The sequence below is a fragment of the Vipera ursinii genome (assembly GCF_947247035.1).
Source record: "Vipera ursinii genome assembly, chromosome: 2".
NCBI lineage: Eukaryota > Metazoa > Chordata > Lepidosauria > Squamata > Viperidae > Vipera > Vipera ursinii.
The window spans coordinates 249904549-249921611 of record NC_139513.1 but is presented as its reverse complement, the minus strand read 5'-3'; positions in this window follow the sequence as shown (position 1 = coordinate 249921611).

Here is a 17063-nt window from a genome sequence, read left to right as displayed (position 1 = left end):
ATCCACAATGTTGGTGATTTATGCTGTCTTCTCTCCTTTCAGACAATGTCCTACATCATCTGAAAATCTGCTTCAACAAATTGGGGCCTTTCTTCAGTAGTTAGGGAGCTGATATTAAGAGCTCCAGGAAGAACAAACAAAGGACAAACTTTCAGCAAAGAAGGACAGTCTGAATAAATCTGATTCTGAGACACATTTATTTGGAGAATATTACTCTGGACTCAAGTCATAATCTTTCCTATTTCTAAGGTTTCAGTATTATGGCAGGGGTAATGCATCTTCCTAAACTATTATTTATTTTTAGAGGGATTTTAGTATGATAGGCAGGGTTAGGCAAGAATAGTGGGATTGGAAAATAAACCATGGATTGTTTTAGGGCTATGCATCAATTAGGGTCAACTTTGGTTTAGCATGGCATAAGAATACGAGAATGTGCCTTATACATCTTAACAAGCAGTCTTTGCTTAACAACCATTCATTCAATGACTGAACATATGATAGTGCTTAACGAATGGTTGTTGTGACCAGTCCTCAAGATACTGCTGTTGGAATGACCCCACAATCATGTGATCAAAATTCAGGTGCTTCACAACTTTTCTGCATTTATGGTTGCAGTGTCATAGTCTCCTTACAAGGATGTCCTCATAGCATCAAATAAGGTGGGTGAGCACAACCATGTATGGTGATGCATGTAAAAGAGGGCAGAACTTCAATTGCATAATTGTAGCTGTCAGGTTGACTTATTTGGGTTCACTTTCACTGGACAATTTGCCCAATAAAACGACAACAATAACAAAAACAGGAATTAGCCAGATAAGCCAAGTTTACTTTTGCTTATCTGCAAGACTTGTTTTGGCTTATTCAATGAACCATGCCTCAGGCTGATATATGAACATAGCACTACCCCTGCTTCAGAGTTCTGGTCTTCATCTTGATCACAAAACCTACTAATTATCAGAATACCAAAATATAAAATCTGTGGAAAGATTATAGTTTTGGTAGCCAAATAAACTATTCATTTTATGTAGCTTGCTAGCATAATCAAATTTTCTCACAATGCTTTTTCATGATTTTCCTACACAGAGATATTTTATTTCTCTTCTGATTTTTGATGATGCTCCATTCTATTAATACCCGAATGAGTAAGAGTTTTCTGATACTATCTAATTGTCTTTGCAATCTGGCAGACAAAAACGATTAGAATATGGCAGCCAGAGAGCAGATACTAAAAGAATTCAGTTTCAAAGGAAAAAGGGTTAATGGAACAGTAGGAAAACCTTCCAATATATATCCTATAAAGGTTCATTTACACTGCATGGGCAATTTTGTTATACTGGCAACTATCATTACATAACATCTAAAGAATTTCATTGTGATTTGACCCCAGAACAATCTGTAGAAATTGAAAAGGAAACATGAATAATCAGATTTATTGCCATCATATATAGAAGGTGGAATTATAATCCAACAACTGAAGGACACAGATTCTTCATACCTAGAATATAAAATCATACTGCTGAATGAGAGGCATTTGGGTGCTAGAATACATCCAGTAAAGGAGAGTCCACGACCTCTCTGAATAATTCCTATCAGTATCAAACTGCTCATATTGTTGCTCTTATTGTTAGCCAGGGTTTTGTAACATTGAATTGGACTATGATATACAATACTGATAAAATGGTTTCCTAGGCAAGGACTAGCTTCACCCTACAATATAAGTGAAACGCATACTTGGAAAAAGTGGTCCTTTGTAATTGTAATCAGAATTATTGTAAATTAAAGCAGAAGGAAGAGGGGTAGAAATCCATAGACACAGAAAGAAAAGTGCTGGACATTAAGGAAGATGGGAGGGTACTCAAATTCTCCACACAGCACTAGAGAGGCCAGCAAGCAGTATTATCCCCAATCTCCGTGCAATAACAGGAGAAAATGAAAATCTCACTAGGAAATGTAAATATGACCTGCTAGGTATCATTAAACCATGGTGGGATGAGAATCATATGTGGAATGTAGAACTCAGATATTATTCATTCAAAAGAAATAGATTCAGTAAAAAGCAAGTCCTTTGGCTTTCTATCTTAATATACAGTTGCCCATTAAGTAATTCATAATTCAGAATATAGAAGTTCAAAGCATTTGTGGAAGATGAAAAGGTGTATAAAACAAAATAGTACCATTGGGAGAATTTACTGTAAGCAATATTTTTAAGCAAAGGATGTGAACTGTGCCTTCCTACTCTCCATGATTTTAAGGAAGGAGGCTGTAATGGTAATGAAAGACTTCAACTATCCTGAGATCAGCTGGAAAATTAACTCAGCTAAAAGGATTAGATCTAACAGACATCTTATGTCTCTTGGTGACAGTTTAATTTTTCAGAAGGTAGAACAAGAGGTCAAGCATCCTTGACCTAATTCTGACCATCTGAGAGGAACTGATTGATGAACTAAAGTTGTCAGACACCATGAAGGAAAGCAAGCTTATTTCACCAAAGTTCAAGATAGCTAGGGAAGGAAATGCTGAGAAGTCAGCCATGGCCTTTGGACTTCAGGAATAAAGATTTTAATCACTTAGATAAAGCCGAGATTGGAGATGTGGGGCAGCATATATTTTTAAGCAAAAGACATGCTCAAATTCCTGAAGGATATTCAGGTTGAATGTAATTGAGAGATGCTGAAAAATGAGATCCTGAAAGTGCAAATTATCCCCATGAAAAAGAAATATGGGAAGAACTGCTAAAAGTCTGGTAAGGATAGACAGAGAGCTCCCAGCCTCCAAGGCAGACCAAATTTGAAAGCCAAAGACACACAAGCTAACACCACTTTTATTATAAGGGCATAGTAATGTTGCAAGTCTGAATGTATTTTCCCTTGTCTCTCCATTTATCTTCATGAAAACTAGACAGAGTCACCTGATGTTGTTGTTAGCTGCGAAGTCGTGTCCGACCCATCGCGACCCTATGGACAACATTCCTCCAGGCCTTCCTGTCCTCTACCATCTTCTGGAGTCCATTTAAGCTCACGCCTACTGCTTCAGTGACTCCATCCAGCCACCTCATTCTCTGTCGTCCCCTTCTTCTATTGCCCTCGATCTTCCCCAGCATTAGGCTCTTCTCCAGGGAGTCCTTCCTTCTCATTAGGTGGCCAAAGTACTTGAGTTTTAGCTTCAGGATCTGGCCTTCTAAAGAGCAGTCAGGATTGATCTCCTCTAGGACTGACCGGTTTGATCGCCTTGCAGTCCAAGGGACTCGCAGGAGTCTTCTCCAGCACCACAGTTCAAAGGCCTCAATTCTTTGGCGCTCAGCCTTTCTTATGGTCCAACTTTCACTACCATACATTGCAACTGGAAAGACCATAGCCTTGACTATACGCACTTTTGTTGACAGGGTGATGTCTCTGCTTTTTAGTGTGCTGTCTAGATTTGCCATGGCTTTCCTCCCCAGGAGCAAGCGTCTTTTAATTTCTTGGCTACAGTCCCCATCTGCAGTGATCTTGGAGCCCAGGAAAATAAAATCTGTCACTACCTCCATTTCTTCCCCATCTATTTGCCAGGAATTGAGAGGGCCAGATGCCATGATCTTGGTTTTCTTAATGTTAAGTTTCAACCCAAGTTTTGCACTCTCCTTCTTCACCTGCAACAAGAGGCTCTTTAGTTCTTCTTCACTTTCTGCCATTAGAGTGGTATCATCTGCGTATCTTAGGTTGTTGATATTTCTTCCGGCAATCTTAATTCCAACTTTTGATTCATCTAGCCCTGCCTTTCTCATGATGTGCTCTGCATATAAGTTAAATAGGCAGGGCGACAGTATACAGCCTTGCCGGACTCCTTTCCCAATTTTGAACCAATCAGTGGTTCCGTGTCCAGTTCTCACTGTTGCTTCTTGACCCGCATATAGGTTTCTCAAGAGACAAATAAGATGGTCTGGTACTCCTATCTCTTTAAGAACTTGCCACAGTTTGTTATGATCCACACAATCAAAGGCTTTAGCATAGTCAATGAAGCAGAAGTAGATGTTTTTCTGGAACTCCCTAGCTTTCTCCATGATCCAGCGTATGTTGGCAATTTGATCTCTAGTTCCTCTGCCTCTTCGAAATCCTGCCTGCACTTCTGGTAGTTCTCGATCCACATACTGCTGAAGTCTAGCTTGTAGGATTTTAAGCATGACTTTACTAGCATGAGAAATGAGTGCAATGGTGCGATAGTTTGAACATTCTTTGGCACTGCCTTTCTTAGGAATTGGAATGTAAACTGATCTTTTCCAATCCTGTGGCCACTGTTGAGTTTTCCAAATTTGCTGGCAAATTGAGTGTAGCACTTTTACTGCATTGTCTTTTAAGATTTTGAATAGCTCAGCTGGGATACTGTCACCTCCACTAGCTTTGTTGTTGCTCAGCTTTTCTAAGGCCCACTTCACTTCACATTCTAGGATGTCTGGCTCGAGGTCAGTGACCACCTCATTGTGATTATCAGGGACGTTAAGCTCATTCTTGTATAGTTCTTCTGTGTAATTTTGCCACCTCTTCTTAATCTCTTCTGCCTCTGTTAGGTCCCTGCCATTTTGGTCCTTTATCATGCCCATTTTTGCATTAAATGTTCCCTTCATTTCTCCAATTTTCTTGAAAAGATCTCTGGTCCTCCCTATTCTATTGTTTTCTTCTATTTCTTTGCACTGTTCATTTAAGAAGGCATTCTTATCTCTTCTAGCTATTCTCTGGAATTCTGCATTCAGTTGGGTGTATCTTTCTTTTTCTCCCTTGCCTTTCGCTTCCCTCCTTTCCTCAGCTATTTGCAAAGCTTCCTCAGACAGCCATTTTGCTTTCTTGCATTTCTTTTTCTTTGGGATGGTTTTGGTTGCTACCTGTTGTACAATGTCACGAACCTCTGTCCATAGTTCTTCAGGCACTCTGTCTATCAGATCTAATTCCTTAAATCTATTTGTCACCTCTACTGTATATTCAACAGGGATATGATTTAATTCATACCTGACTGGCCTAGTGCTTTTCCCTACTTTCTTCAGTTTAAGCCTAAACTTTGCAAGGAGAAGCTCATGGTCTGAGCCACAGTCAGCTCCTGGTCTTGTTTTTACTGACTGTATAGAGCTTCTCCATCTTTGGCTGCAGAGCATATAGTCAATCTGATTTCTGTGTTGACCATCTGGTGATGTCCATGTGTAGAGCCGTCTCTTGGGTTGTTGGAAAAGAGTGTTTGCTATGACCATCGTATTCTCTTGACAGAATTCTATCAGCCTGTGCCCTGCTTCATTTTGCACTCCAAGGCCAAACTTGCCTGTTATTCCAGTTATCTTTTGGCTTCCTACTTTAGCATTCCAATCCCCCATGATGATAAGAACATCATTTTTTGGTGTTAGTTCTATAAGGTGCTGTAGTGCTTCATAGAACTGGTCAATTTCATCCTCTTCAGCACTGGTGGTTGGGGCATAGACTTGGACTACTGTGATATTGAATGGTTTGCCTTGGATTCGAACTGAGATCATTCTGTCATTTTGAGGATTGTATCCCAGTATTGCTTTTCCTACTCTTTTATTGACTATGAAGGCTACTCCATTTCTTCTGAAGGATTCTTGCCCACAGTAGTATACCTGATGGTCATCTGAATTAAATTCACCCATTCCTGTCCATTTTAGTTCGCTGATACCTAAGATGTCAATGTTCAGTCTTGTCATCTCTTGTTTGACCACGTCCAGTTTTCCTTGATTCATGGATCTTACATTCCAGGTTCCTATGGAGAAAAAATCTTTACAGCATCGGACTTTCCTTTCACCACCAGACACATCCACAGCTGAGCGTCCTTTCGGCTTTGGCCCAGTCGCTTCATTCTTTCTGGCGCTACTAGTACTAGCCCTCTGCTCTTCCCCAGTAGCATATTGGACGCCTTCCGACCTGAGGGGCTCATCTTCCAGCGTCATATCGTTTTGCCTTTTGGTACTGTCCATAGGGTTTTCATGGCAAAGATACTGGAGTGGGTTGCCATTTCCTTCTCCAGTGGATCACGTTTTGTCAGAACTCTCTGCTATGACCTGTCCGTCTTGGGTGGCCCTGCACGGCATAGCTCATAGCTTCATTGAATTACGCAAGCCCCTTCGCCACGACAAGGCAGTAATCCATGAAGGGGAGTCACCTGATACACTTTCTCAAATGACATTTCTGCCCCAGATTCAGATGTCTTTTATCAGATTGTTGCCTCATTTGCAGCTGTTCCTCCTGTTCTTCAAGGTTATCCCTTCTTCCTATTACAGGAGTCACTGATAAGTTGAGAAGTAAAAAAGGTGATATATAGTATAAGAAATGGGAAGAGAAGCTAACAACTGGACTGGGAGTTTTCAAAGTCCAGAATGAGAGAAGGCTGGTGAGGAATGCAAAATGGGTTTGAGATTTATATAAAAAAACAGGAAAAGTTAAAAGGCTGTTGGCCTGCTGAATTGGAAAGATTCAGCCAGCTTCAGTCCTCACTGTAAAGTCCTGCTTCTGGGTAAGCTAAATCAAATGCATAGGCACAGGATTAAAAACACTACATGGCAAATGTAAAAGAGGGGAAAGGTGCTTTTCACTTGTATGGTTATAGCCACTGTCTAGACTGTTTGACTCCCTGGATGTGTCTGGCAATTCATCTGAATTCCCTTTGTGTCTTGTCCCAGCCTCAACAAATCCAGATTAACACCCATTTTTCTGACTTGCTTTTCAAGTCTATGTGGGAAGCCTTTTCTCTCTCATTAGAGTACTATTTTTAAAATGACAAGGGCAAAGAGCAGTACATTGTGAACTGTCTGGCTATTGCCCCAAACCTTTGTTCTCCAGTCTTTAATACTATACAATCAGACAAAATCAGAGTGAAACCTAGGAGAATGCTTGCATTATTCTCTCCTTCCCTCTAGGATCTCCTTGTTGCATTTATTTTGGCAAAATGGATTTCTGAGCTGGATGCTTATCTGATTTTTTTTAAAAAAGAGCAGCAAATCATTTAATGGAGTTGGCATAAATCTATCCTGATTTTTCCATTTTATACATATACATTATTGTATGTATATATATATGTAGTATATAAAATCAATGTAGGAGACTGGAAGATCGTTCCCTTTCCTCATTTTCCTAGAAGGTGACTGAGGAAAAGGATGATGAAAGTCCAAAACTGAAAGTCCATCATCTTTGGCTGAGTGCTTATATTAACTTAATCAGTGCCATGTGTTTGTGAAGTAGTTGTTTAGTTTCACCAATGTACAGATTTTCACATGTCTCACTGCATTACACAGCATATACCACATTGCTCAGTTTGTGTCTGGGAGTTTTATTCTTGGTGTGAACAAGCTTCTGCCTTAATGTATTCTTGGGTTTAAAGTATACACATATGTTGTGTTGGTTGAAAATTCTCCAGAGCTTTTCAGATATTCCTGCAATGTATGGAACAACAAGGGTGCTTTATTTATTCTTTTCTTTATCTGTTATGGAGGAGTGCCTGCTGAATCTTCCTGGATTTGATAAAAAAGAGCACTAGGCACTTCACAAACACATGGCACAACATAGGAGAATAAACCCATCAGGACAAGATTCAGTGGTCCATCTGCATCTGAAAGACAGTTTACTTTTTGAAGACAGCAAAGTCCACATTCTGGACAGAGGATTACTGGTTTGACAGAGGGGGCCATCAAAGAGGGCATCTATATTAAAATTAAACAGCTTTCTCTCAACAGAGAGGGAGGAATATAATACTACCTATCCCCTATCTAAGGGATGCGGTGGCTCAGTGGGTTAGGACGCTGAGCTTGTCGATCAGAAGGTCGGCAGTTTGGCGGGTCGAATCCCAAGTGCCGCGTAAGAGAGTGAGGGCCTGTTATTCGTCCCAGCTTCTGCCAACCTAGCAGTTCAAAAGCATGTAAAAATGCAAGTAGAAAAATAGGGACCACTACGGTGGGAAGGTAACAGTGTTCCGTGCGCCTTTGGTGTCTAGTCATGCTGGCCACATGACCACAGAGACGTCCTCGGACAAATGCTGGCTCTTCGGCTTTGAAACGGAGATGAGCACCGACCCCTAGAGTCGGAAACGACTAGCACGCATGTGCGGGGGAAATTTTTCCTTTACATTATCCCCTATCTACAACACAGTCCTTTCCACAGTCCCAAGAAGATTCTACACTCATTTGCACTCTGATTCAAGTGACTCTCAGGTTATAAATTTGCCCCCAAGTAGCCTCAACAACTGTTAGAGAGCTAACAATCAACCTTCAGAGTGGTAATGACCAGGTGAATGTTAAGGAATATAAATCCTTCTATTTCCCCACCATCCAGCCAAAACTAAAGAATCTTCTTGGATGACAAATAAAAATTTTTCAAGGAAAAAAAAACCTCAAGGAAGTCCAGTTGGCTTTTGAAAGGCATTTTTTGGGACAACCATGACCTGGATGATTGAGAATCTTCATAGACATTTAAACTGACATTTGCTGCAGTAGATTTTAACCTTATGGGTACTCTTTATTTCTAATAGATTTATGTATTCATGGTTTTTATGTTTTTAAAATGTACTTTGATATTGTGCATTCATACTCTGAGCACAATTTTTGGTGGAAATATAAAGTCTCCCAGCTTAGCTCCCAGTCAACCATGGACCTATATCAGTAGATGTAATGTTATATGAGAAAGAGCTTGAGATACCATGGAAAGAAATGCTGCCTAAGATTTGTCAGATAAGAAAGGACACAACTCACAGCTGCATAATGGATGGAGAAAGATGCTCAGAAGGGACTTCCCTAGTTTCTTGGGCTGTAAAGGAGACAAAGGGGTGTTTGTACTTTTAGACTTATATATATGTGGATCTTTGGTTATTCGGGTTTTTCCCCGCGTAGAACTAAAGGTGTAGGCGCAACGTTTCGACAGAATCCCATCCGTCATCATCAGGCTGGTGGCTTTAGCTTCCTTCTTCTGGGAGAAGTATGTGGCTGTTTGTTCCTCTTTTTTAAACTGCCAGAGGGGGTGTGTTCTGTGGGTGGAGGTGTGCTCTGATTGGGTGGGGGAGCAAGTGTGTTCTGATTGGGTGGGAGTGTGTTTTGAATGGTGGGTGTGTTCTGATTGGGTGGGGGTGTGTTCTGAGTGGATGGGCTGGTCTCAGCTGCCAGCCCCAGACCTGAGCTGGTGAGTTGTGCTGCTTTTGTTCGGCTTCGTGTTTGTGGTGGTGCCATGTTTTTATAGTGGGTGTCAGTTTGCTTATTGTGTGGTTTGGAGGGGTTTAAAGTGGCTTATGTTGCAGCTGTAGTTAGGTTTCTGTTTTGTGGTTGTGTGTCTTTATCGTTGTGGGTTCGGATTTGCTTTTTGAATGGTTGTGTGGTGGTGATGTCATGTGATGTTATCATGAGTTTGGGTCTGGTATCATTCTTGGTGGTTGGGCCTCATCTGTCAATCAAGGCGGGTTTCCAAATGGCTGGTAGGCGAGAGGTATCATCTCGTTTGTTCATGCTGTGGGGGCGTTTTTCTATCTCAATGGCTTCTCTGATTATTCTGTTGTTAAAATGTTCAATTTTGGCGATAGTTTTGGTTTTTTTTAAATCAATTTCATGTCCCGTGGCTTCAAAGTGTTGGACCAGGGATGAAGTTTGTTCTCCCTTTCTGAGTGAGTTTTTGTGCTCTTCAATGCATGCACTTATTCTTCTGTTGGTCTGTCCGATGTATGTGGTGGGGCAGGTGGTGCATGGGATTTCGTATACTCCTTGGTTTTCTAACCCAATTATGTCCTTGGGCATCTTTAAAGCATCAATCACCTTATAAATTTTCCCAGCTTTAATTTGCATTAATATTAAAGTTAAACATTTGAAGTTTCTCTTTTTTATATTTTAGGTGACCCCACTTCCCTTTATCACAGTTCTCTCCAGTGCCTAATAATCTAGATACACATCCTATCTATCTGTCTATTTTTTCTTCCATCTATTTCTCATTTTGATCTTCAAATTCCTTCTGTTTTATGTAACAATTTTTCCCTCCATCCATTTTATCAGGTTTTTCTCTGAGTTTTCTCTTGTCTGTGCTTGTTGAGTAGTTAAATCTTCTGTCAGAGTATTTGATTGTTCAATTTCTTCTGTTATGTTCTGTCCCAATAAATTATTAGTTATAGCCACAATTTGAGTTTGCTTATCCAAGACACTTTCTAGTTTTTTCCCCAAAAGCTCTTATTTCATTACTGGCTGTAGAAAGGAACTGATAGGTTTGGCAGGTTATTCTCACCATAGCATAGATTTGTTTTTGTATTTCTTCCATGGTGGACTCTCACATCTGTTGTTCAAGGTTAGTCTTATCTTGTTTTCTAAAGTGTCAGCCACCTCTCTCTCTCTCTCTCTCTCTCTCTCTCTCTCTCTCTCTCTCTCTTTTTAGGGTGTCAGATTGCAGGTTTAGCCACAAGGTGTCCCCCAAGAGCTTATAAAATTATTTTCTTTTCTTTTAGGGAACTGCCTGTTAATCTCTTTTCAATTGTTTCTTCTGTTTTAGAAGAACAGAGCCAAATTTTCAAATAAGGATAGGAAGTAAGGAATAAATAGTGAAAAGCTTTTAGTCCACAAGTTTTTTTTAAGGAATAAAGTTCTAGTTGAGGTCCAGTTTGTTTTTTCAATTTCTTTTAAAATCACCCCTAGAGGTTCAATTGCCGCTGTTTCTGAAGGGAGGGTTGAAATCCTCCGTCCCTCTCTGCAGGGGGGAAGGTACTTAGCAGCTTATTTAGGTGGAAAGAAGAAGATTGGAGTATAAGAGAGGTTGATCTTACCCGGTCTCTTCCATGCTGCTTTAATGTTGCCTGGTGGTAAGTGTGACTTCGGTTGTCTGCAGCCTAGTGACCGGCCATGTTGCTATGGCTGGTCTTTGTCCACCGGTTCGAAGGGAATGCAGGCACTAATGGGAGAGTTGCAGCTCCCCCGTGTTTCTGCAAAAGCCCCTTCTTGCTGGTTGCCCCTCTAGGGTGACTCTTTGGCCCTTTTAGGACTCCCCAGTGATGTGAAACGGGATGTGGAAGATGAGAGCCATCCTCCAAGCATCCATAATGGCATCGTCGACAAACCGGAAGCCGGCCTGCTGAACTAATTCTACTTCATAACAAGGCTTAATTAACAGTATCTTGAAACTATGAAATCTAAAAATTAAAGCACACTACAAGGAAGTCAATGAATTGGCAACACTAAAGAGCATCTTCTAACAGTATCAGCCTCCATGCTGTATCTTCTTCCTTCCTTCCTTCCTTCCTTCCTTCCTTCCTTCCTTCCTTCCTTCCTTCCTTCCTTCCTTCCTTCCTTCCTTCCTTCCTTAGAATTAGAGAAGTAAAACTAATGACATTTAAAAATAAAGATAAATATTATTTTGTTTGATATCATAAGCTATTTGTTTAATATTAAAATATAAGTTGACAGAGTAAAAGGATGGGTTAAAACCTCTACCCATTTAGATACTTTCAACCAGCCTGAACAGTTCAACTTTTGCTAGGGGAATGTGTCTTCAGGAATTTCTAAGTGAAATGGTTCTCTTATATGCAATTATCCCACAGCTCATACAATTATTAATTTCATTTTTAAAGCATGAAATTGATTTTTTCAGGTATTTATGGTCTGCACGATGTATCTTCACATTCATGTAGTTATAGTTATAGTTATAGTTTATTTGATTTATATACCGCCCTTCTCCTTGGTGGGACTCAGGGCGGTTCACAGGGCATACATAAGAAACACTATACAAAAATTAAAAAGAATTAAATCCATGCCCAATTAAAAACAGAAGTACAGATTAAAAACAATTAAAAGCCCATAATCCCCCATCAGGCCAGACCAGCTAATTCGAACAGATGGGTCTTCAGGCCCCGACGGAAAGTTCGAAGGTCTGGTGCCATCCGGAGCTCCACCGGCAATTGATTCCATAAAGCCGGAGCCCCCACAGAGAAGGCCCTCCCCCTGGGGGCCACCAGTCGACATTCCCTGACTGGCGGCACCCTGAGGAGGCCCTCTCTGTGGGAACGCACAGGGCGGAGGGGAGTCGATGCCGGCAGCAGGTGGTCCCTGAGGTAACCCGGACCCATGCCATGTAGGGCCTTAAAGATCGTAACCAGCACCTTGAACCTCACCCGAAAGACAACTGGTAACCAATGCAGCTCGCGGAGCAAAGATGTAACATGGGAGTACCGGGAAACTCCCAAGACAACTCTCGCGGCCGCATTCTGTACCAGTTGGAGCCTCCGAGTGGTCTTCAAGGGAAGCCCCATGTAGAGAGCATTACAGTAGTCAAGGCGAGAGGTCACGAGCGCATGAGTGACTGTACACAGGGCATCCCGGTTCAGATAGGGCCGCAACTGGCGCACCAGGCGAACCTGGGCGAAAGCCCCCCTAGTCACGGCCACTATATGCTCTTCCAAAGTAAGCCGTGAATCTAGAAGGACTCCCAAGTTGCGAGCCCTATCCACGGGGGGTAAGAGCTCACCCCCCATAGAAAGAGATGGAACATTTGGAATGTCCCGGGATGCCAGAATGCACAGCCACTCAGTCTTGTCAGGGTTGAGCTGAAGTCTGTTCCTCCCCATCCAGACCCGAACCGCCTCCAGGCAACGGGACATCACGGCGAGGGCATCACTGGGGTGGTTTGGGGTCGAAAAGAAAAGTTGGGTATCATCGGCATACTGATGATACCCAACTCCAAAACCACGAATGATCTCACCCAGCGGTTTCATATAGATGTTGAACAGGAGAGGCGAGAGAACCGACCCCTGAGGAACTCCACAAACGAGAGACCTAGGGGCCGATCTCTGCCCCCCTGCCAACACCGACTCCGAGCGTCCCAGGAGATAGGAGGAGAACCACTGAAGAACTGTGCCTCCCACTCCCAATCCCCTGAGACGCCGCAGCAAGATACCATGGTCGATGGTATCGAAAGCCGCTGAGAGGTCTAATAGGACTAGGACAGAGGAATGTCCCCTATCCCGCGCCCTCCAGAGATCATTCACCAGAGCGACCAATGCCGTCTCCGTGCTGTACCCGGGCCTGAAACCCGATTGGTAGGGGTCCAGATAATCCGCTTCGTCCAGGACCAGAGGGAGCTGATGCGCCACCACACTCTCAACAACCTTCGCAAGAAAGCGAAGGTTGGAGACTGGACGAAAGTTGTTCAAAACGGCTGGGTCCAGGGCAGGCTTCTTGAGGAGAGGTCTCACCACCGCCTCCTTCAAGACGGTGGGGAAATAACCCTCACTCAAAGAAGCAGATATAACCGCCTGGAGCCAGCCTCGTGTCCTCTCCCTGGCTGCATAAACCAGCCAGGAAGGGCACGGGTCCAACAAACATGTGGAGGAGCTCAGCCTCCCCATAATCCTGTCCACTTCATCAGGGGTCACAGAATCAAACTCTTCCCAGATAACATTGACAAGACCGCCCGTGTCCTGATCGCCTGACTCTGCCCAGCTGGAGTCCAAACTGGTCCGAATCCGAGCGATTTTATCCGACAGATGATGACTAAATTCCTCGGCACGACCTTGCAAGGGATCCTCCCTCACCTCCTGATTGAGAAGTGAGCGAGTCACCCTAAACAAGGCGGCCGGGCGATTATCTGCGGACGCGATGAGGGTGGAGAAGTAATTACACCTCGCCACCCTCATCGCTGCGAGATAAGACCTAATATAGGTTCTTAACCGCAACCGGTCGGGTTCGGATCGGCTAGACCTCCAGCAGCTCTCTAGGCCCCGTTTCCGGCGCTTCATCTCCCGGAGCTCCGCGGAAAACCATGGAGCTCGCTGGGATCTGCGCCGGGTCAGGGGCCGCAAGGGTACAACCCGGTCAAGTGCCTCAGTGGCTGCCCTTCCCCAGGCTTCCACTAAGGCATCAGCCGAGCTGTGAGCAGTGGAGGCAGGTGGGGACCCCAGCGCCGCTTGGAATCTATCAGGATCCATTAAGCGTCTGGGGCGGTACCATCTAATTGGCTCCGTACCCCCACGGCGGGGGGTGGCAAAGCGGAAGACCAGCCGCAGGAGATGATGATCGGTCCATGACAGGGGCATAATAAATGGAAAGCCCCCACCTAGATCATCCAACCACCGTCTAGATAAAAAAATCAGGTCAAGGGTGTGGCCTCCCTCATGAGTTGGCTCTGAAATTACTTGCGTCAGGTCCATGGCCGCCATGGAAGCCATGAACTCCCGAGCTAGCTCAGATGAACCTCCCAGGGATGGTAGATTGAAGTCTCCCAAAACTATAAGTTTGGGAAACTCAACCACCAAACCCGAGAGGATATCGAGCAGCACGGGCAGGGCTGCCGCTGTGCGACTAGGCGAAATGTACACCAGCAGCAAGCCCAACTGCGCCCCAGGACCAAATCTCATGAAGAGAGACTCACACCCGACTATCTGAGAAACGGTGGCCTCCCGCGGACATAAGGTCTCCCTAATGGTAACCGCCACTCCCCCACCCCTACCTTGAGCTCGTGGCCGGTGTAGCACCCGGAAACCTGGTGGGCAGAGGTCAACCAAAGGGACCCCACCCTCTGGGCCCAACCAAGTCTCCGTGATGCAAGCCAGGTCCGCATGCTCACCCTCAACTAAATCCCTAACGAGGGGAGCTTTATTAACCACGGACCTGGCATTCAGGTACACCAGCCGGAGCTCAGGAGGCTGCACATCCCCGCTCCCGGGACCTCGGGGAAGAACCAGAGGGTCGGAGCGCCTCACCGCTTGAAGACAGCGGAGACGGCCCTCCCGGTAACGATATGGCCCCCTGTCTATCCGCCTGCTGCCTTTCCCCGTCGTGGGAATTGGTAGTCCCACGACCCGCTCAAGAGCCCCAGATGTAACCACAACCCGCTCCCCCCGAACGCCGTCAGACCCAGGCCTGGCCTGCAACAAAGTTGTTTGGCTACCCCCCACCGCCAGACAACCACTACCCCCCACCCCCCTCCCCAACCCCCTAAAAAATTTAGCTAAAAAATTAACCAGGGGCCTCTTATTAGGTTTATATCGAGAGCCCCTGGCCTTTCCCGGCCATCTCTCAGGGTCCCAACAATTGGGCCCCTCATCGAGATTAGGGAAAGAAAAGAAGGCGGGACGCACCGAGGAGAGGGGGGCACCCCTGAGGGCGAGCAAGTCCGTGTCAGAATATTGATGCATCCAGTCAGCAAGTCCAGAGAGGGCAGTCCAATGATTGAAACCAACAGGAGGATCAAAGGAAAGGAGTGGGACATTTGGGCCATCCACCAACCACTGCCACTTGATTGGATGCTCCCAGAGGCATACCACAACCCGTCCTCTCACAACGGGATGCGAGTCTGCCTCCGGGGATGGTCCAAAATGCCCACCCTGGGTGGGGCAGCACCCACAGAGCTCCCACCTCTATGGGGCTGCCGATGTAAAACAGGCCACTCTCCCACTGTGGCCTGTACCCAGGTCCGTCCCAGTCCAAAGGGGAAAGAAGGAGGCAAATGGAAAGTTAATAAATAAGATAATAAATAAGTGAATAAATAAGTTGGCAGTCCGTTGTATCGCCATCGTTGTCACAAAAGTCGTTGCTGCTGCCATCATCTCAAGCAGCCAAAAACCAACGAATCGCTGTCACCATGGTCGTCCTCTCCACCGCCCAAAGCAGCCCGAGGACGCCGCCGCCATCGCCACTTCCATCGTCAGCAATAACTCAGAACCCGCACAAAGGGCAGCCCAGTCAGTAAAATAACAAGCAGCTGTCTTCTCCGCCGCCAAACGGCCCGAAGACACCGCAGCCGCCAACAAACGGCACAAGCAGGTCCAACAATAAAATGTCTCCACCGCCGCCGCCGCCATTGCCACTGCTGCTGCTGCCGCCGCCGCCAGAATAATCTGCGAGCTTCTCATACAGGCTCTCCTCCCCTCTCACGGAAGCGCCGATCAGCTGGGGCTCTGAAGACGCCGCGAGCTCCAGGGACGCCGAGAACGCCGCCGAAAACGGCCGAAAGTCGTCCGAAGCAGCAGCGCCGACCCGACAGCCCAGGCAGCCCAGGACAGATGTAAACGCCCCCGCTGCCGACCGCAGCCTCCTAGGAGAGGTCCGGAGACACCAGGGCAGCAGGGACCGGCAAGCCGAAAAAGCCGAGCCCAGCAACGCCGCGGGAGACAAACAGGCGAGGGAAAAGCGACGCGCAGATGGAACAGGCCAACAGCCGAACTGCCTCCTCATTTGCCTCGTAGTTCATTTCGTGGATCAAAATCCACATCCCCTACTCAGCGGGCCCAAAAAGACCCCCTGAGGGACTCCAAAAGGACGCCCCCATAGCCGGAGCTCACGGAGCTCAGCCTGACACGTCCGCCATCTTCAAAAGCTCCCTTAATGCATTTTTAAATTTCTGTAGTAACATCAGCAAGAGTTTGGCAGCAGCTTCAACCAGCTGAGGCAACAGTATGAAACTTCAAGCAATTAGCCAAATTAGGAATAAGAATTTACAAGAAAGAATAAGTGATCTAAAGCTTGTATTAACACTGCATGTAACCAGAAAAATTAAAAATAAATAAAATTTTATTTTTAAATATGTAATTTCTAAATGTTGTGCTTTAAATAACATCTACATAATGTTCAGCTGAATATTGTCACTCTCTCTATATATATTAAGCATAATTTGCCCACATTTTGGTTTCTAGAAACCTATTCATTTTCTTTATTCAGTGAAATATTTCATGCAATTTTCTGAATGGGCATTATACCAGTAGAGCAACTGATCATATAGATCAGACAAGTCAAACACAAGGCCCGGGGGCTGGATCCGGCCTGCGAAGTGGTTTCATGTGGCCCGCGAAGCCATCCTGGAAACAATGAGGGAACAGCCCCCACTGCCTTGGCCCTGGCCCAGAGACCCTCCTTCTGCCAGAGACCCTCAGATCTGTCCCACTCCTGCCCAGGCCCCCATAGGCACCCTTGATGCAAATGATGTAGAGCTGGCCACGCCCACCCAGTAAGCCATACGCACTCTAGCCACACCCACCCAGTAGGTCACGCCCACCCTGGCCATACCCACCCGGCCCCCTGAGGGCAACGGTAATGCTGATGCGGCCCTCAATGAAATTGAGTTTGACACCCCTGATATTTTATTTAT